Source organism: Meles meles, chromosome 2 (assembly GCF_922984935.1).
Source record: "Meles meles chromosome 2, mMelMel3.1 paternal haplotype, whole genome shotgun sequence".
Lineage (NCBI taxonomy): Eukaryota > Metazoa > Chordata > Mammalia > Carnivora > Mustelidae > Meles > Meles meles.
In genome coordinates, this window is record NC_060067.1 from 2,852,679 (window position 1) to 2,873,929 (window position 21,251).

The 21,251-nt window shown below is 39.7% G+C and overlaps 1 pseudogene; it reads left to right on the top strand.

Moving 5' to 3' along the window:
• The first annotated feature begins 7,394 nt into the window (after positions 1-7,394).
• Positions 7,395-8,403, top strand: LOC123937599 (annotated as a pseudogene).
• The last annotated feature ends 12,848 nt before the right edge of the window (positions 8,404-21,251 follow it).

Below are 21,251 nucleotides of genomic sequence, written 5' to 3' on the forward strand. Positions count from 1 at the left end.
GAATTTCGTCAAATTCTATTTCAGAATAAGGGCTCAAGCTTAATTAACATAGTCATGAAATAGGTGTCATAAAATCTGACTTTTATTTAAATCGGGAAAAATGGAAGTAGATTTGTTTACAATTATTTGTTTATTTACTTACTTACTTACTTAAAAATTTATTTAGGGCACCTGGGTGGCTCAGTCAGTTAAGTGGTTAAGCATCTGCCTTTGGCTCAGGTCATGATCCCAGAGAGCTGGGGTCAAGTCCCGCATCAGGCTCCTTGCTTCGCGGGGAGCCTGCTTCTCCCTCTGCCTGCTGCTCCCCCTGCTTGTGCTCTCTTTCTGAAAAATAAATAGAATGTTTAAAAAAGATAAAGATTTACTTACTTATTTGAGAGAGAGAGAGAGTGCAAGCGCGTGGCAGAGGAGGGGAAGGGCTGAGGGAGAAGAACGGAGAAACTCAAACCGACTCTGCACTAAGCACGGAGCCCAGTGAGGTCTCCATCTCATGACGCTGCCATCAGACCAGTGGAAGCCCAGGGTCAGAGGCTTTAACTGACTGCACCAGCCAGGTGCCCCTGTTTACGAATTTAAATGAATTAAGGAAAGTAGCTTTTATTAGGACTAGCGTTTTAACCCCAACTCTGGTTTACTAGAGGTGTGGCTTTGGGCATTTTACTTGTCTGAATCAAGTGTCCTTACCTGTAATGTGTAATAATGTTAGCAAAGTCCGGCAGGGTTGTGGTGAGGCTTAGAAATAAGACCACACATAGAATTTTAAATGTAGCAATCAATAGGGACCCAGAAGGAAACAGAATTCAGTCCCAACAAAGGTCTCTTTACAAAGACATCGGCATGGTGGTGGGCATAAATGAGACACGAAGCACACAGAAGCAGGTTGGCAAGAAGCTCTTCGGAAAGCGGTCAGTGTTTCTGGGGCTCAGTAAGACCTGGAACCTGAAAGGAGGGGCTCAGTGAGAGCCACAGAGATCCAGCTGATGCGGGAGAGGCAGCCGCAGGGCAAGGCGGAGGCAGGGAAGAATGCTGACCTCACTCTTCTCCAACTTTCCAGTTTCCTGTTGCTATCTAACAGCGGCTAAACCCACCTGGAAACTAGGCGGTCAGGTGTTGGAACGGCGCTGACCCTGCCTGGGTTGGCTTCTGAGGACGTAGAACTAGGCCTGGAAGGATGGAGAATGGATCTCAGGGAGAAGGTGGAGTATAACAAGCATTATTACTCATAAATTAGACTCTTCAAGAACCCTCTCTGCAAACAGCTCTTCAATTCACAAGTCCAGCTGAAAGTAAAAACTTACTTTCAGGCTTTAGGGGCATCTGGGTGGCTCAGTTAGTTATGCGTTTGCCTTCAGCTCAATTCGTGATCCCAGGGTCCTGAGATGGAGCCCTGCCTCCGGCTCCCTGCTCACAGAGGGAGTCTCCCTCTCCCTCTGTCTCCATATGCTCAGGCTCTGTCTCTCTCTCAAATAAATAAACAAAATCTTAAAACAAAACAAACACCTAGCAGGCTTTGTAAACCTAAGCATCCAAGTTTTGAAGAATCATCTTTCAGAGCTCTTTGGCTGAAAGGTCCTGACCAGCACTCAGGAGAGATTTCCAGAGGTCTCGGCAGGCTTTGTAAACCAAGACCGGGAAGAATTTGAGAGTACGCCCTATTAACTTCCTCTGGGCATCCCCAGGTCTTTCATCATTTTGTGGTTTCCTGTGTCAGGATCAGTCTTGCTAGGCCTGGTTAGTCACTTGCTGACTGTTATTTTCAAGGAAGCCAACCAGACTTCAGCAAAAGGTGACTACCTCCCAACAAATTAATCCCACAGCAACAGGAAGTCATTCTAATGCCTTCCCTAGAGTTCAGAGTCTATGTGGGCTTCAAATTGAAGTAACTTCCTCTTTCCAACTTTGCCGTCCCGGTCCTTTCCTCCTAAACCTTAATAATCCCATAGATAAAATGATGAACAAGGACCGTGGCGGAGAAACATGCTTCTTTCCTCATTTTAGATAAATATCACAACTAGTATCAGAATCTTGAGTGTTCACCCCAGATATTAACATAAAAGCCTCATTTCTGAATTTCTAGAAATGAAGACTTTGCGAAGTCGAGAGTCCTGATATAAAATTGGCAGTCTCTGTTTTAATGGAGAGAAACAAATTAACTCTAGAAAAATTAGTGAGATGCAAGGATGAGTTATTGTATATCACTGTATATAACGGAACAACAGTACAGTGAACCAAAACAGGCCAACTTCCGGCATGATAGCTTGGGGAGCTCTGCTGAACCAGCCCCCAGTGAAACTAGGGAAAATTATATATATACCAAAAAAAAAAAAAAGGTCATTTAGGGACACTTGGGTCACTCAGTCACTTAAAGGTCTGCCTTTGGTTCAGGTCGTGATCTCAGGGTTCTGGGATCAAGCCCCGCATCGGGCTCCTTGCTCAGTGGGGAGCCTGCTTCTTTCTCTGCCTGCTCCTTCCCTTGCTTGTGTGCTCTCTGACAAATAAATAAAATCTTTAAAAAGAAAAAAAGATATTTTAAAGCCTCTAAAAGTCGTCCTAAAGGCAAACAGCAAATTGTGAAAATTTGGTAAGATGGATGAAACTGTGACGTGTGAACCAAGACCACTTCCCTGCTGCCTCTTCCCAACTCACTGGGCCGTAGATTCAACTCAGCCTGCTGCAGCCAAGAACACCGGCGTGCTTTGTCCTGCGGGTCCCAACGGGAGGATTTTCTTTGCAATAGGAGCAAGACGGCGGCTTTTCTCACCCGGCCCCTCGCTGTCGGTTGCTGAGGCTAGCTTAGATGAGTGTGGTGGAGGTCAGAGCTTCCTCCTTACGCCTAGCCCTTTCTTGGGGAAGAGACGTTTACTTTGGGTTGGGTGTGGTGTGTTGGGAATCCTGGGGCCCAAGAGCCCTTCCCTCAGTCTTCGAGGCAGAGATTCCGTACCAGGAGAGGAAGCTAAGAGGACTGCAGACTGCTGCCCTCCAACTTCCACCAAGCACTCGTCTCCTAGAGTACAAGTGTCACTCAGATGCTTGTCATTGTTCCTACCCCCAGAGCCCTGGTTCAGAAATTCTGCCTGCCGATGGAGCAGGGAGAAACAGGTCATGAAGTGGAAGTTTAAACCTAAGTGCTGCTTACGAGAACAGTATAGCTATGCGGAACCTGGCCAGCTCAGTTGGTGGAGCACGGGACCCTTGATCTCGGGGCTGTGAGCTCCAGCCACATGGTAGGTATAGAGATCGCGCAAACAAGCAAACAGGCAAACAGACAGACAAGGTGTCTGTTGTGTGAGTTGTGATGAGAGGCGACTGGAAGGGTATTTAGTATGGCTGAGACTGTAAGCCAGCTAGTTTGTGTGAATGAGCTGCAGAATGAAAGCATTGGGAGGAGTCCTTCTGGGATGAGTACAAATATCAAAATCTGATCTCAGAAACAGTTCTTTCCAAGGAGCCACAATATGATTGGATTAGTTTGTGGAGGAGTTCTGCTCCTTTTTTGTTTTTTTTTTTTGTTTTTGTTTTTCCTTTTTTCCAGCTTAATTGAGTTATAATTGACAAATGAAATTGTATATATTTATAGCATATGATGACTTGATAAACATATACATTGTGGAATGATTACCACAATTAAATTAATTAATACATTTATTACCTCTTATACCGGTGAGAACACTTAAGATCTACTCTCTTTGCAAATTTCACGTATACCATCCGGTATTATTAACTGTAGGCACCAGGCTGTGCATGAGATCCTCAAAGTGTTCATCTTGTACCTGTTAAGTTTGTATCCTTGGACCAAAATCTCCCTATGCCCACCTCCCTGCCTCCCCACCCCAGCCCCTGGAAACCCCCCCACTCCTTTCTGTCCCCATTAGTTTGACCTTTTTAATTTCTTTAATTTTTATTTATTTAATTTTTAAAAAACAATTTTATTTATTAGAGAGAGAGCATGAATGGGGGTGGGAAAAGTCAGAGTGTGAGGGACAAGCAAAGTCCCTGGGGAGCGGCGAGCCCAACATGGGGCCCCATCCCAGGACCCTTAGATCATGACCTGAGCCAAAGTTCAGACACTTAACTGACTGAGCTACCCAGGAACCTCTTCTTTATGCTCTTTTAAAGATTTTATTTTTAAGTAATTTCTACACCCAATGTAGAGTGCTCTGGTGTGTTTTTAAACAATCTATGTAACATTATGTAGTACTTGTCTTTCCCTTCTGGTTTATTTCACATAGCATAATATCCTCTAGGTTCATCATTTCAAAAATGGCAGTATTTCCTTCTTTTTATGGCTGAATAATATTCTGGTTGTGTGTGTGTGTGTGTGTGTGTGTCTGAGTGCATGTGTACCGCATTTTCTTGATCAGTTTACCCACTGAGGGAGACTCTAGTTGTTCCCATATGTTAGCTATTGTGAGTAATACTGCAGTGAACATGGGAGTGCATATTATCTTCCAAGATACTGATTCTGTTTTCTCTGGATAAATATCTAGAAGTGGGATTGTTGGATGTTATAGTAGTTCTATTTTTAATTTTTTGAGGATCCTCCATACTGTTTCCCATAATGGCTATACAATTTACATTCCCACCAACAACGTACAAGGGTTGCCTTTTCTTCAGATCCTTGCCAATACTTGTTATCTCTTCTCTTTGGATAACGGCCATCCTGACAGGTGTGAGGTGGGATCTCATTGTGGTTTTGATTTGCATTTCTCTGCTGATGAGTGATGTTGAGCATCTTTTCATATGTTTGTCTTTCAGCATCTTTTGTATACCTGTCTACTCAGGTCTTTTCTTAATTTTTAAATCAGGTTGTTTTTTCTTTTGCTATTCGATTTTAGGAGTTCCTTATCTTTTTGAATGTTGATCACATATCAGATAGATGGTTTGCAAATATTTTCTCTGATTACATAAGATGTCTTTTTATTTTTTTGTTTGTTTTCTTTGCTGTGCAGAAGATTTTTAGTTTCATATAGTCCCCCTTGTGGTTTTTTGTTTGTTTGTTTGTTTGGGTTTTTATTTTTTATTTTTTTTTTGCTTTTCTTGCCTTTGCTCTTGGTGTCATATCCAAAAAATCAGGAAGATTTTTCATTACGTTTTCTTCTAGACAGTCTAGGGTTTCAATCTTACATTTAATTTTTTAAAAATTTTAAAAAGATTTTATTTACTTATTTGACACAGAGAGAGAGAGAGAGATAACAAGTAGGCAGAGAGAGGGTGGGGGAAGCAGGGTCCCCATTGATCAGAGAGCCCAATGTGGGGCTCAATCCCAGGACCCTAAGATCATGACCTGAGTCAAAGGCAGAGGCCCAACCCACTGAGCCACCCAGGTTCCCCCTACATATAATTTTTAATACATTTTGAGTTAAATTTTGTGAGTGGTGTAAGCTAGTGGTCCATTTCATTCTCTTATTTATCTAGTTTTGCCACCATCATTTATTGGAGAGACTGTGCTTTCTTCATTGTGTGTTCTCGGCGGCTTTGTCAGAGGCTGATTGGCTTACATCTGGCTCTTTATTCCAGTTCTCTTGGTTTATATGTCTGTCTATGCTGTGGCCATACTGTTTTGATTATTGTATCTCTGTAACATAGTTTGAAATGAGGAAGTGTGATCCCTCCAGCTTTGTTCTCTTTCTCAAGGTGCTTTGGCTATTCGGGTCTTTTGTGGTTCCACACATAATTTTAAGATTGTTTTTCAGTTTTCATGGAAAATATGAGGGCAATCTTGAAAACGTTAGGACAACAGCTGTTGCCAGGAAAGGGGGGAAGATAATTTTACTAGTACCATTGTCATCCTAGAGTGGCGATAGGCTGTGCCTCCCTGATCACAGAGCATCAGAGGCTTAACACTGTATGTGTGTGCGGGCGGGATAATGATAACAAACCCGAGGCAGGGGACTAATTCTCGGAGTTGCTGCAGTATAATATGTAAACTGTTTAGTTCCCAATAAAAAACTATGGGGCATGAAAAGGACCAGGAAGGTAGGACCGACCTACATACTGGAAAGAAGGCAGGAACCTGAAAATACCTGTGAAAATGACCAGATGTCAGATTTAACAGAAAAATATTTAAAATAACCATTATAACTGTGTTCACAGAACTGAAGGAAACTGTGACTAAAGGAAAGTATAATGCCAATGTTACATGAAATAGAGAATATAAAGAGAAAGAGAGATTTATTAGAGATAGAAAAAAAATTGGAAACTTTGGAGTTCAAAAGTGAAGTGAAATAACTAACATAAAAAATTCTTTGGAGAGGCTTAGCTATAGAATTGAACTGGCAGAAGAAATGATTAGTGGACTTGAATATAAATTTATGGTCTATACAAGCTGATGAACAGTGAGAAAACAGAAAGAAGAGAAGTCAGTAGGGCCTCAGAGAAGTACTGAACACCATGAAGTGTACTAACGTGTGTGTAGGAGTAGTACCAGAAGGAAGAAGAAAGGAGAAGAAAAAATAGAAATAATAGCTAAAAAATCCCCAAATTTATTGAAAATTAATAACCCACACATCCAGGAAGCTCAATGAATAAATGAGAAGGGTAGAATAGATGAAAAGAGACCAGTAAGTAGATACATCATAGTAAATATGTTAAAAGTCAAAGGAAAGCAGAAAATCTTGAAGGCAGAAAGAGAAAAATGACTCATCACTCACTTATCAGAGAACTCCAATAAGAAGAACAGCTGATTTGAGGCCAGAAGGCTATGGTATACCACACTCCGTGTGTCTGAAGAAAAATAAAAACCTGCTTGGGTGAGCCAGTTCCGTGGGAACCACTTGCATATTGCCGCCTGGGCGGTGTGCTATGTCTTCTTCTAGGTTTTGTGAGTGTAAGAAATCACTTTCAAGTTTATACACCTCTCCGTGGTGTTATTTTGTGTCTGCACCTGATTGATCATCGGATATACACATTTGGGGCACCTAGGCGGCTCAGTCAGTTGAGCATCCAACTCTTGATTTTGGCTCAGGTCATGATCTTGGGGTTGTGGGATCGAGCCCCATGTTGGACTCTGTATCGGGCCTGGAGCCTACATGAGATTCTCTCTCACCCTCTGCCTCTCTCTCAATCTCATTCCATCTCTAAAACAAAAGCCAAAACAAAAACTCCCCCAAATCTCAAAACATTTTAAGTTACATAATTATTCCTTACAATATAACACCATATACAAAATTTAACTAAAAATGGATCAGTGACCTAAATGTAAGAGCAAAAACTGGAAAACTTTTAGAAGAAAATAGAGGGTTAAAATCTTTATGACCTTCGATTTGGCCAAGGATTCTATGACATGACTCCAAAATCACAAACAACCAAGTCAGAGCCGCTGCCGCCAGGTGGGGGTCCAGTCTCGCGTACCGCTGACACCCCCCTCCCCCTCCCAACGTGCACTCCTGATTCCTTTTAGTTCTAAGTCCAAAATGGCAACTCTCAGAGACTGGCTGATTCAGAATCTTCTTAAGGAAGAACATGCTCCCCCAAATAAGATTACAGTGTTGGGGTTGGTGCTGTTGGCACGGCTTGTGCCATCGGTATCTTAATGAAGGACCTGGCAGATGAAGTTGGTCTTGTTGATGTCACGGGAGACAAAGGGAAGGTGGTGGATCTCCAGCATGACAGCCTTTTCCTTAGAACACCAAAAATTGTCTCTGGCAAAGACTATAATGTGACTGCAAACTCCAGGCTGGTTATTGTCACAGCTGGGTCATGTCAGCAAGAGGGAGAAAGCCGTCTTAATTTGGTCCAGTGTAACGTGAACCTCTTTAAGTCATCATTCCTAATATTGAAAAATACCGCCCAAACTGCAATCTGCTTGTGGTTTCCAATCCAGTGGATATCTTGACCTGTGAGGCTTGGAAGATAAGTCGCTTTCCCCAAAACCATATTATTGGAAGTGGTTGCAGTCTGGATTCGGCCCAGCTCTGTTACCTAACGGGGGAAAGGCGGGGAGTTCACCCATCAAGCTGTCATGGGTGGATCCTTGGGGAGTGTGGAGACTGCAGGGTGCCTGTATAGAGTGGAGTAAACGTTGCTGGTGTCTCTCTGAAGAATCTGCCCCCTGACTTAGGCACTGATGCAGATAAGGAACAGTGGAAAGGGGGTCACAAACAGGTGGTTGACAGTGCCTATGAGGTGATCAAACCGAGAGGCTACATTTCTTGGGCCATTGGACTGTCTGTGGCAGTTTTGGCAGATGGTATAATGAAGACTCTTAGGTGGGTGTGCCCAATTTCCACCATGATTAAGGGTCTCTATGGAATAAAAGATGATGTTTTCCTTAGTGTTCCTTACATCTTGGGACAGAGTGGAATTTCAGATGTTGTGAAGGTGACTCTAACTCCTGAGGAAGAGGCCGGTTTGAAGAAGAGTGCAGACACACTTTGGGGGATCCAAAGGGAGCTGCAGTTTTAAAGTTTTCTACTGTACCACTTCACTGTCTATACTACAACAGGATTTTCATTGGAAGTTGTGTACATTGTCCTTATTATCTGATCTGTTACTCAAAGAATATTAAAATAGCCTAAGAAAAAACGTCAGTTTCCTGAAGTTCTAAATAGGAATGTTCATCAAACCCTGAAGCTATATCCTACTGCTGGATGATACCTGTCTTTGTAGTCCTAAATGGGTTAATCTCAGAGGCACCACTGCCAATATTGCGTATGCTACAGTTGCTCTGCAAGACAGATGCGTATTTCCTGTGTGTTCTATGACTTCTGGTTCCTTAACCGAACACCCAGCATGCCTAGTCCATCTTTTCCAGTCAGTCACATCCTCGGAACCAATGTCATTATTGCATGTCTTGTGCATAACTGTTCCAAAGGATCTTATTTTGTGTACTTTATATGTCAGAATATGTACATTGTGTATATTGCCATATAATGTAAAAAGACCATGCAACCAACTAAGTGTCATACCAGCTAAAATGCCAAGTAAAATTTGAACAGTGACTTTTTTTTTGAAAAAAAAAAAAAAAAGTCACAACCAAAGAAAAAAAAATTAATTGGGAATTTGCAAACCGTCTATCTGGTAAGGAATGGTCTTGTATCTCAAATATAGAAAGAACTCTTACTACCTAGTAGCAAAAAGTTAAATAACCCAAGGAAAGATTGGCCAAATGATCTGAATAGATATCTTTCTAAAAAAGATAGAAAAGTCATCAACAGACACATGAGAAGATGCTCAGCATTATTACGCATTAGGGAAATGCGAATGAAAATTGTAACAAAATACACATCATACACACGAGTGTAACTATAGTAAAAAAGGCAGACAATAACAAGTGTTGGCAAATATGTGACAGTGTTTCAGAAAGTTAAATAGAGTTACACAGGTCATCCAGCAATTCTATTCTTAGATATACATTCAAGAGTGTTGCAAACATATATCTACACATAAACTTGTGTAAACATATTCAAAGAAGAATTATTCATCACAGCTAAAAAGTGGGAACAACCCAAATGTTCATGAACTGATGAGTGGATAGACAGATTATTTTATATTCATAGAGTGAAATGACATTTAGCCTTAAAAAGTAATGATGTACTGATACAAGCCACAACACAGTTGAATCTTGAAAACTTATGCCAGGGAAATAAGCCAGACCTAAAAGAACAAATATTCCGTGACTCTATATAAGCAATAAAGCAGTCAAATTCTTGAAGAAAGTAGTCAGGGGTGGGGGAGGTAGGGAAGTTACAGTTTAATGGGCACAGAGTTTCATGCAGGGATGATGAAAATTCTGTTGATAAAGATTGCACAACAACGTGAATGAATTAATTCCACAGAATGGTACACTTAAAAACTGTTGAAATGGCAAATTTTATGTTATGTATATTTTACCACAACTCAACACACTGGAAGTGAGGAAACGTTTTCAGATGGGGTTTCCATTGTGGAAGAGAGTGAAGAGACACTTGTGGTGGTAATATACCTATATTCAGCTTCAGCTGGTGAAATACTCATTCTGTGAAAAGATGACTGACTGACTATGTTACAATCCTTAGAGCAGTTGCTAAAAAGCTATGCAAAGAGAAACATAGTGAAAAACATAGCAGATAAATTGAAGTGAATACCCAAAAATGTTAACATAACCCAAAATAAGCCAGGAAAGGGAAAACAGAGGAACACAAGCCAGATAAATGAACAAAAAAGAAATAATAAAATGGTAGGCCTAAATGCAAACACATTATTCAGTGCATTAAATGTTAATGGTCTAAACATATCAGTAGAAAATACAGAGATGGCCAGAATGGATTAAGGGAAAAAGAAGAAACCATGAACCAAATTTGTGCTGTTTACAAAACAATCATTGCAAATATAATGATATATATAGATTAAAAGTAAAAAGATAAAAAATAATGTCTGCAAACACTAATCAATAGAAAGCTTAATGGCTACATGAATAGCTCACATAGATTTCAAGCTAAAAACAGAACCAGGGATAAAAAATGGTTATTTATCATAATGATCAAAAGGACACATTACCAATAATTCATAATAATCTTAAATCTATATGCACCTAATAATGTTGCTTTACATTACATAAAACTGTTAGAATTGAAAGGACAAATAGACAGTTACTACACAGTTACATTGGAGACCTAAAACCTCCTCTAATACTAACAGTAGAATGAGTAGAAAGAAAATCAACAAAGTTGTAGAGTAATAGAACATCACCATCAAACAGCTAGATTTCATTTTAACTTATGGAACATTTGACCAAACAACAGTAGAAATATTTCTTCCCACATGCACATGAACACTCACTAAAATACATCATATCCTGGAACATAAAGTTGACAAATTTAGGATAATCAGAATTATCTTAAGTATGTTCTCTGACCATACCAAGCCAAAACCAGATATCAGAAAGGTAGTAAGCCAGAAACAGACATTAGAAAGTTAGCAGGAGGGGCGCCTGGGTGGCTCAGTGGGTTAAAGCCTCTGCCTTCGGCTAAGGTGGTGATCTCAGGATCCTGGGATTGAGCCCTGCATCGGGCTCTCTGCAGGGAGCCTGCTTCCTCCTCTCTCTCTGCCTGCCTCTCTGCCTAGTTGTGATTTCTCTCTGTCAAATAAATAAAATATTTTTTTAAAAAAAGAAAGTTAACTGGAACATTTCCAGACACTTAGAATTTAAATGCATGTCTAAACAGTCTATACATTCAAATAGGGAATTTTAAGAGAAATAGAAAATATTTGAAATGAAAGAAAATAAAAATAGAATTTGTGGAAAGTAGCTAAGGTAGTACTTAGGTAGAAATTTTAACTTTAATTTTTATAAAAAAATTTATAACTTTAGATGCTTATATTAAAAAAGAAGAGAGATCTCAAATCAATAATCTAAGCTTCCATTTTAAACTAGAAAAGGAAAAATAAACCCAAAAGAAGCAGAAGGAAATAATGAAGATAAGAATAGAAATAAAGGAGGTTTAAAAATATAAAATATAATCAGTGAAACACAAGCTGGTTCTTTGAAAAGGTTGATATAATTGAGAAGGATCTAGCAAGACAGACAAAGAAAAGAGAAGACACAAATTGCTAATAATCAGAAATGGAAGACGAGATATAACTACAGACTCTAGACAATAAAAAGGACACTAAGCTAATACTATAAAAATCTTGACAAATCCATGAGATTAGATGAAATGCTAATTCAATGACAACCATAAACTACCAAAGCTCACCCAAGATGGAATGTATACCCAGAGGTCTTATAACTACTAAAGAAGCTGAATTCATAGCAATCAACAATAAGAACAAAAAAGTCATTTGGAAAAATCTCTATGCTTATAGGCTTAACTGGTGAATATACCAATGTTTAAAGAAGACATAACAGAAATTCTACACAATTTCTTCCAGAAAATAGACAAGAGGGAAATATATCACAGTTCATTTTATGAGACCAAAATACCAAACCAAGACAAAGGCAATACAGAAAGAATCTCATAGATCAATATCCCTCATGAACATAGACATAAAGTCCCCAGTAAAATATCAATAAATTGAATCCAGCAATATATAAAATGAAAATGACGGTAAAGAAAAATGGAGTTTATCCAAAAAATGCAAGGCTGTTTCAGTATTTGAAAACTAATCAGTTTAATCTACCATATTAACAATATCACAAAGGAAAACCCACATGATTTTATCAATCAATCCTGAAAGAGTATCTGATAAAATTCAACATACATTCTTGTTAAAAGCACTCTGCAAACTGGGAATAGGGGAGAACTTTTCATAAAGAACAACAAATAATCCACAGTGACATTGCGCTTGCTGGTGATAAAATGCATGTTTCCTATGATTTTTTTTTTTCAGTGCAAATAAAAGAAGATGGTTTTATTAAAGCACAGGAACAGAATCTGTGGGCAGAAAGAGCTGCACTGGAATTGTGAAGAGTAACAGGTTACATATTTTTAAGTTGGGAAGGATAGAAATAAAGGACATGTCCAAAAGGATTTTCATATGCTAACGAAGATTTATGGAATCCCGGAGGCCTGATTATTGTCAAGTTAAGGTTGTTTCTCGCCTTTAGCAAAGCATTAACCTTAAGACAGTTGGGAGTTCCTAGAGGAATGTCATCTTCTGCCTGTCTCAAGTATTCATCAATGGGCAACAAGTTGTATGGAAACTTAATTGTATCTACGTTTCCTTTTGTCTTTGTTCTCTACATAATTCTCCCCTGAACAATCTTGAAGGTTGTTAAGGGTGGAAGGTCTTATCTTCTGTAACTTCTTCCTGCTGAATAGGGGCATAAAGATGTCCCTACCGGGGCGCCTGGGTGGCTCAGTGGGTTAAAGCTGCTGCCTTCGGCTCAGGTCATGATCCCAGGTTCCTGGGATCGAGCCCCGCATCGGGCTCTCTGCTTGGTGGGAGCCTGCTTCCTCCTCTCTCTCTCTGCCTGCCTCTGCCTACTTGTGATCTCTGTCTGTCAAATAAATAAATAAAATCTTAAAAAAAAAAAGATGTCCCTACCTATGGGTCAACATTGATCAGTTGCAGAACTTGTATATATGCGTATAAATTCATATATATATATTCTATATATAGGATTTGTGAATATAGATATGTATATACAGAAGCTACCAAATGCAGTAAAGGAGTCTTGGCACCAGAGGAGTGCCAGACACTGGAAAAAACAACAAAATAAGGTTTATATGAGAAAAGAAGCCCAATTAATAAAGCCTTTGATAGTTGATCAAAATTTTCTTTCAGCCCAGGAGTTTAACCCATCACTAAAGGATAGGGAGAGAGAGAGATCATGGAAAGCACCAGTTCAAGCATTTATCTTTTAGCAACCCTGCTGCATTTCTGTGATGATCTGGAATATATGCACAACGTCCTGTTTTTATGATAGCACAAGCTCCACCTTGGGCAGCAATGAAAACGTCTAATGCCATTTTATTTTGTAAAACTGCTTTACCTATTTGCCTTACTTCAGGGTTTAATAGGGAAACGCTATTTCGAGTGTCATTTAGGGCTTTGACTGTGTATTATTAAGAGCTTCCACGTGCCAAGTGACATCCTCCAGTCCTCTGTTGTCATTTGAAGAGAAGTCCGAGGTCTTCCACAGGTTCACAGGACAAAGAAGCCATGTTAGTGGGCATACTGGCTTCCGAATTTGTAGTCTTGGAGTCCAGACGAGAAGACTCAGACAGCGGGTTGGGCACCAAAATTATGTGATTTGATGTGGGGTGGGGTCCTGGAGTGAACCGTCAAGAAAGAATTCTTGAGATGTTTTTGGTGCAAAAAAGATAGTTTTATTAAAGTATGGGGATAGGACCCATGAACAGAAAGAGCTGCACTCAGATATCTAGGTAATTGAAAAAGGAAGGAAATTCACTTTCCCCGTTACTATTGAATATCATTCTGATAGTCCTAGCCATTTCAGTAGGGCAAGGAAAAGAAGTTAAAGATGTATGGGGTGGAAAGGAAGAAATAAACTATCCCTGTTCATAGATGACATTATTTCCAACATAAGTAATTTCCAGGAATTTATTTTTAAAATTTTAGGAAAGGGACATCTGGGTGGCTCAGTCGGTTAAGTGTCTGCCGTTGGCTCAGTCATGATCTCAGAGTCCTGGGATGGAGCCCTGCATTGGCTCTCCACTCAGCGGCAAGCCTGCTTTTCCCTCTCCCTCTGTGATCTGTCTCATTCTCTCAAATAAATAAATAAAAATTTTTTAAAAAATGAGTAAAATTTTAGGGCAAATATACGAGCTAAGCAAGGTCACTAGATGCAGCTTTGAAAGGTCAGCACACAAAACAACGATAGCATACTAGCAATGAGCGATTAGATATCAACATTTTTTAAAAATTAAAGAAGCCTCTGACAAAAAAGGAAAATACCTATGAATAATTCCAACTGAACTGTGCAGTACCTGCATGTTGAAAATAAAAAGTGTTGACAAAAGAAATGAAATGCAATTTAAATAATAGGTCTTATTTATGAATTAGAATACTCAATATAGGAAAATTATCAATTTTCCTTAAATTAATGTATAGATCTAAGACAATTATCAAAGTTAAAGAGGGATATTTTGTAAAGTATTTATGGAGAGACAAAGGAGATAGAGTAGCTAAAACAACTTTGAAAAAGAAGAATACATGTAGAGAATTTGTAGTACCTGAATTTTAGACTTACTGTGAAACTACAGTAATCAGGACAGTGTGGTATTGGCAAAAGAATAGGCAAGTAGATCAATGGAACAGGACAGAGACACAGAAATAGATCTGTGCAAATGCAGCCATTTGAATTTTGGCAATAGTACAAAAATTCTTAAATGGAGAAAGAGTAGTTTCTTCAACACGTAGTGTTGGAAAAATTGGATATCCATATCTAAAAGGAACTCCAAAAGAAAACAACTAAATTTCACATTTTATATACCAATATTAATGCAAAGTGGATCAACTCTAAATGTAAGGCCAAAATCTAGAAAACTGAGGAGAAAACAGAAGCACATCCTCATGACCTGGCATTAAGCCAAGAGTTCTTAATCATAATGTCGAAAGCATGATTGATAAAAGAAAAAAAAATAACTTGGACTTAACTAATAAGCAGTCTTTATTTTGGGCAACATTTTGGTGGGTTTGAGCATGGGACTGTCCAGAGGTCACCGTGGGGGGCCACCATTCAAGAGGGGGGTGTGGAAGGGGACTTCTAAGGGTCAGGAGCTGGGAGACGTGATAGCACATGGCAGCCGGACAGGATTCTCTAGGTCAGAGAGCTCTGAAAGGCAGCCACAGTTTAGGGTCATTATCTTATCTATGACTAACACATGAGCAATATGGGGTAGCAAAGAAGGCTCCTTCGTAGTGTGGGCACCTGGGTGGCTCAGTGGGTTAAGCGTCTGCCTTCAGCTTGGGTCATGATCCCGCAGTTCTGGGATTGAGCCCCACATCGTGCTCCCTGCTCAGGGGGCAGTCTGCTTCTCCCTCTCTGCTTGCTCTCTCAAAGAAGTGAAATCTTTAAAAGCAAAAAACAATTGGTTGTGTAAAAATGTGAGTTTGACAGGGGTGGGGTTTTGGACCCATGAGTCTGCTGTTAAGAAGTAAACATCATAGAAAACAGTACATGGAGGCCATCTCTCGCTCATGTATGTAACAATTGGATGATGGGTTGTGGCTCGAAGAAATGTGAGCACATACTAGAAAAAGTCTAGATTGCCTTGAGGAGACTGTTGGGGGAAATATGGATAGTAAAGGCGATTCTGGTAAGACCTCAGAAGGGAAAGAGGAACAGATTATAGGAAACTGGAGGAATTTTATATAAAACTGGAGGATTGTTATATAGTGGCATAAAACTTGGCTGCATTGTGTTCTGCAGTTGTGGAGAAAACAAACTGTAATGATGAAATTGAATATGTTGCCGAAGACATTTCCAAGCGAAGTACTGGAGATGCAGCCTGCTATTTTCTTTCTGCTTAGTAAAATGTAAGAGGAAGAGATAAATTAAGGAAGAAACTGTTAAGTAAAAAGGAGCCAACACTTGATGATTTCGGAAGTTCTTGGCTTCTCCAGATTTCAAAGGATGCGAACATTAAGAAATTCACTATTAAGGAAGTGCATTCTGGAGAGAAGTCCGAGTGTAGGGCTGGATAAGCTTTTGCTCGAACAGTTAGGATGTACTCAGTCATCTCAGGAGAAGGCAGGAGTGATGGGTTTTCCATAAAATACCTAAGACTGTGGACTCTCGTGACATGCATGAGAGACCCACATGGTTTTTGAGAATGTTATTTCAGCAGGAACACTGCTAACTTGGACTGAAAGGGACAGAAACAGGACATAATGAGAGAAAGCTGTTGAGCTTCCAAAATTACTCAAGCAGGAAATTACAACTGCAAACATATGCTACCCTTCAGGAAAAAGTAATAACGATTCCAAGGGTAGAGCCCCTGCAGGTTGTATAGAAGCCTCTAGAGTCTCGGGGACAGAGCATTAAGACACAGCGTATTATTCCCAGGTCTTGAGACTTAACAGAAATTTTCAGTATGTATTTCAAACTTACCTGGGACAGGTGACCCTTTTATTGTTTCCACTGACCCCAACCCCCTTACTCTCTTTGGGAATGGGAAGGTCTATCCTGTTTGTGTCTAATGTTCATATCTATGTCATCATTATATTTTAAAATTCAAATAATTTGTTTTCTAGTTTTACATGTCCTCAGAAAGAAATCTTTTGTTTCAAGGTGCATCACACTCAGAGCCTAACCCATACTTGATGTAGGTGATGAGATTTGGGACTTTAGAGCTGATGATAATTAGATGAGGTTAGGGACTCAGAGCTGATGCTGTAAGGAAGTGAGTTTGGATGAGGATATTGGGATAGAGTGAATATGTGAGACAGACATGAGTTTTAGGGGGGCAGAAGTGGACTGTGATGGGTTTCACGGTGCCACTGTCCAAAATGTATGTCCACATTCTAGTCCCTAGAATCTGAGAATGTGATCTTATTTGGAAAAAAGGGTTTTAATTAAGTTAAGGATTTTAAGATGATATCATCCTACATTCCCTGAATAGGCCCTTAATCCAATGACAAATATCTTCATGAGAGACACACAGAAGAGAGACGTGGCAGAAGATGAGGAGAAGGGCCTGGAAGGACTGAGGTCAAGACTGGCATTATGCACCCACTAGCTAGGAGTGCCTGGAGCCACCAGAAGTTTGGAAGAGACCAAGAAGTTTTCTCTTTTAGAGGCTTCACAGAGAGCAATACCTTGATCTTGGACTTCTGGCCTCCAGAACAGTGAAAGAGCTCATTTCTGTTGTTTTGTTACAGAGCTCATAGTAATTTGTTGTGGAAGCCCTAGGAAACAAATGCATCTACCTTGTTCTTGTTTTAGGGTTAGGAGCTCTGTTAAGGGAGAACTACGTAGCATTACAGAAAGGTCCTGATGTACATTTGGTTTCTTCGTGTAGGTGTGGGAGCCGGAGATTCGTGGTTCTGGAATGATTAGGACATGAAATTACAGCCCTAAGTCTACACAGATCTCTTCATAGCCTCCATACAGAGCAAACTCATAGGAAAAGCTTAAGATTCCATGTTTCATAATAGTTTTGCATCTTACTGAGTAATATACAATTCCTCTGAAAAAGGTATTTTGTTTCCAATCTTCCAGTTTGGGGGGGGGGTCACTGCTAGTACAAGTTGTAATTCCAAATTACAGTTAAGACGTAAGAGCAGGAAGACAATCTTTCTGAGATGGTTTTCTCATCTGTAATATGAAAAGGCAGTGATAACCATTTGCAGAATTGTTCTGTTCTGTTTTGTCTTTTAGGATTGTTTACCTCTCAGGAGAAAGAAGACAACGTGCTCTTTAAACCTGTGAAGTCCTACTTGTGATGGTTAATTTTATGTGTTAATTTGACTGGGTCATGGGGTGCCCAGAGTAAGCGCCATTTCTAGGTGTGTCTGGAGGATGTTTCCGGATGAGATGAGGTGGACGTGGTGAGGCAGGGGGCCTTCCCCCCACGTGGGCGGGCAGCATCCCAGCCTTCGAGGTCTTGAGGAGCAAAAAGCAGAAGAAGGAAGGATTTATTTTCTTCCTTTCTGCCTGCTTGACTGTGACATCAGTATTCCCCTGCCCTGCCCTTGTACTAGAATTTACATCACTGGCGCCTCTGGTTCTTTGGCCTTAAGACTCTGCCTGGAATCACACCACTGGCTCTCCTGGGTCTCCAGCTTGCATATGGCAGACTGTGAGACTTCTCAGCTTCTGTAATCACATGAGCCAATTTCTTATAACAATTCAATCTCTCTCTCTCTATCCATCTATTTATTTTGGCTTTACTTCTATATTCATTCTGTTTCTCTGGAGAACTTCAATGCACTACACAATTCTGCTTTTAAACTAAATTATAGCTTAAATATAAACTAAATATAAACTAAATATTATTAGATGATTTTAAGCCAAAATATTACAACTTTTAAGATTTACTTTGTCAAAATTTTTGCCCCCTCATACCTTACTCTAGTAGGCTCATTCAGTCACTGAGTCAAGTAGCCTAATCCTCTTACCACGTTTCCACGATTTGGGACGATGCCTGTTCCAGGCCAGGTTCAGACTAAGAATTCGTGGGTTTTTTGGTATTTTTCTTATTGGTAAAATGTTGCTCTTTGGGTTCCTGGACCCAGTTCCTGTGTGTGTGTGTGTGTGTGTGTGTGTGTGTGTGTGTGTGTGTGTAGGCTTCCAATACCAACAAGCAATTCTGACACCAGCAGGGTCTGAGAGTTCTGGTTCCCCAACCTGGAATCTCTCTGAATTCTCTTCTTGGGTTTTTATGAAGTCTTTGTTATCTGATTGATTAACTCATTGGCTCTTGGTGACTGATTCAGTCTAGCCATTCTACCTCCCTAGAGATCGGGGGTAGAACCGAGAGTTCCAACCCTCTAGACATGATTGGTTCCCCTGTCAATAGCCCCCATCCTTAGGTGTTTTCTGGAAATGACCTTCATTAACATAAATTGTGGTGGAAAAGGGTTTGTATGAATAACAAGACACCTGTTTCAGCTTTGTGGCTCTGAAGCAATTTCAGGAACTGAGACTAAGAGACCAAACATAATAAAAGATGTTCCCATTGCTTTTACAAGCTCAGGACATTCCAGGGGTTTTGGGAACTGTGAGCCAGGAAGAACTGTTTATGAAGACCAAATATATATAATAAATATATGTTGGTCATCTGAATGATCAAATATATATATATATATATATATAAAATAAATCACAGTATCACAGTTGGCCAAGAGATTCTGTTTGTTTCCCTGTTGTGAGAGAGCTAAGTATTCAATTATGTCGACTTTAACTGAAGAGTCTTTCTGTGTCTCGGAACAAAAACAAAAAAAACCTAGATGCAGGCTGAAAATCTCAGTCAAAAATCTAAATAAATACTGCAAAATAAGTCTTGATACTGAATTTTCTGTTTTAACCTAGATTTAGATGTCACTGACTGTAGCCTTCATGTTAATTCATCTCAATCAAATGGAGACTATGATTTTAGCAAGAAATGTCAGAGAGAATAAGATAAGAAAAATATGTCAACTCTCACTATTCCTGTTGCAGCCTTTAGCTCCAAAATAATAGAATGAAAGGCTATCTAAATTCATTCATGCAAAACAATTACTTCCCATATCTGATTCATTACCATATAGCCATGTTAACTCATGGTAGATTCATTTCCTTTATTTGCTTTCTCTGAAGCATTTTTTTCACTTTACTGTTTACTGCTTGTCCAATATTTTGTTTTTTCTACTATTCTTTGTTCAAACTGCAAAAATCTGAAATAGAAATATAATATAGAAGTATAGGCATCAGCTAACATTTTCTATGGCATATGGTCCTTCAGATGCCATATGTACCAGTGTTTAGTGATTCTGGCAAAGAGGCATAGAATGGTGAAATCCAACTGCCAGGATTGCTGAAAACAAATATGTAAATGCTCCAGGGCTTTTGTTATTCATAACATACCTCTAACACAGCACATACAATATGCTGTTCATTCTGTAACTAGTATAACTAATAAACCACATTTTTCTCTCTAATTCTTTAAGGCGTCTCCAAGTTTGTGTGGTCTTCTGCCTCTAACCTTGAATCTCATGATTGAACTCTGCATTTCATGAAGCTCATATTAATGAAAGAGGCCTAAGGGAATACATTCATCCTTTTTCAAGGGCGTTTATTTATTTTTCAAATTAAAATCCGGAGACTTCTGCAGGCCTCTTCTGTGGAACAAAGAAAATGCACTGGGCATGTTCTCTAGACAGTCATTAGGGGAAAGCAGCTAGCACCAGGAAAGGCAAATTTGGGCAGAAGAACAGGGAAAGTTTTTTTTTTTTTTCACTGTGACACTGTCTCGTGGGCTTCTCAACAGCGAAGTTCTGCAGGATGTAATGTGAGAGGAGGTCTGGAGATAGAATTATTTTGAAAAAGGGCGATAGTGACAATTTGAGTAACTTTCATGCTGCTGCGTGCATTCGAGCCCATGTAAAATGATCACAATTTAGGGAATAAAAGCTGACCCTGTTTTGTTTCGTTGGCTTATTTCTGCTGATTTAGACAGAGCTGATGCGAGGCACACCTAATCTCCTCCTTTCTGTTTCATGGACAGGCAAGCCACACGGACGGAAGGAGCCGCAGACCAGCCCCTAGAATCCGCAGAGGTCATCACTTTCCATTTGCCATCAGACAAGCTGTTTTACCTCTTTGAGCCTGTTTCCATGTGTACGATGAGGATAATGTCTTCCCTGGGGGTATTAGTGTGAGGATAATATGCTATAATCTTCATGGAAGTGCACTTATCTGGTATTATTATTGTTAAAAAGAAAACATCTGTAGATTTGTTGGTAGTTTAGAGGCCTAAGGAGGCTTGTATGACTTATCACCGAGTATTTTTCTGAACACACAAACCTAGACGGAAACTGGAAATAGAAAGTTGCAAACATGCCAGTAAGATGGTCAGCAATGAAAATGACTTTTTCTCGGTCTGATTTTTTTAGGTTGAATCAAGTGAATTTGCCATTTTTATAGGTCAAAACTGATCTTAACATAGGAAATTTTCCTTGGTTCATTTTAGCTGTTTTGATGGATTCCCCATGATAAAATGCACACACACACACACCCCTGATACTCTTTCCTTTCAAGCAGTAACTAATAACTAGCAGAGCTATCTGATTTCCATTTCTGTTTAATAGCTTCTTTCCTTTCTATCACCCCCCAATTAAGCACCAAATTATTTTGATCATGACTCTGAAATGCCTTGTGAATG